We start from the raw sequence: 1,134 nt of genomic DNA, 5'->3' as shown, positions 1-1,134 counted from the left end.
CTGCCCGTGATGGCCAGTAGGCCGAGGGTGCTGGGGGGTGTGGAGGTGGAGGTGGGGGTGGAGGTGGAGGAGGAGGCCGGGGCGGAGGGGGGGTGGCCGTCAGATTCTGGAAGCCCTTGGGCCAGGAGCTGGGGGTCTTGCTGACGGATCAGCTTCGAGGCATCAACAAGACAGAGTCAGGGACAACCTCAGGCTCTGGCAGGGCCTCCAGGTCGGTGGGGGCCATTCAGACGAAGAGGATGCTGGGGAGAGGCCGTGGGTGGGTGGAGGTGAGGAGGCCAGAGCTCTGTCCTGCCCCAGTAGAGTCCGAGGCGCACATTAGACACCCAGGCGGTGACGTGGCATGTAGTTGTCCCTCCCAGTCTGCCCACCAGGGTCGGAGACATAAACCTGGGGATTATTAGTCCCCACAAGATATTTAACACCCAGGAGGGTGTCACATAGACCTCTGGGCATTCTGCCAATTGCTACCCTCTTCCTGTCCTGCCTCCTGTCAGGCACAGCTGATCAACTTTATGGTATTCAATCCTGGAAACAATTCTGGGTTGTAATTATTGTTCCCATTTTTCAGCAGGGGAAACAGAGGCTCAGAGAGGTTAAGTGTCTTTCTCGAGGCCACACAGGACTTGATCCAAGCCTTTATGATCGCCTAGCCCTCTTTCCCTGGGTGGCCCTAGGACTGAGGCAGGCTGACCAGTTAGCTTGGCCGGACCTGGAGGACCTGGGACACCAGGCTCAAATCCAGACAGAGGCAATAAAGCCAAGGGCCCAGCCGGGTGGAGAGCCCCACAACCAGACCCCCTTGGCTGTGCTTCCCTGGAGGCCCGGTCCTCCTGCCTTCTCAGCCCTCCCACGTCCTGCATCTCCAGGGTCTCCCAGACGGAGCCCAGGCCCGTGGACAGCCCTGGGCCATGACCCGAGGAGCTGCTTCTCCTCCAGGTGCGGGGGGGGGGGGTCGGACTTCTCTGGGTGTCCAGGACTGGGGACGACCTCCTTGTCCCCCCGCCCTGCCGTCCTGGGCTCACAGCCTCCTGGGACCTGGAGCAGAAGAGGCCGTGGAGACCCCAGAGGCAATGCGCTGCCCCTTACAGATGGGAAGACTGAGGTCAAGGGAGGAGGCTGGGGGGTGGGGGG

Source organism: Marmota marmota, unplaced genomic scaffold (genome assembly GCF_001458135.2).
Source record: "Marmota marmota marmota unplaced genomic scaffold, marMar, whole genome shotgun sequence".
NCBI lineage: Eukaryota > Metazoa > Chordata > Mammalia > Rodentia > Sciuridae > Marmota > Marmota marmota.
The sequence above is the reverse complement of the archived record's forward strand: the minus strand, read 5'-3'. Positions refer to the sequence as shown.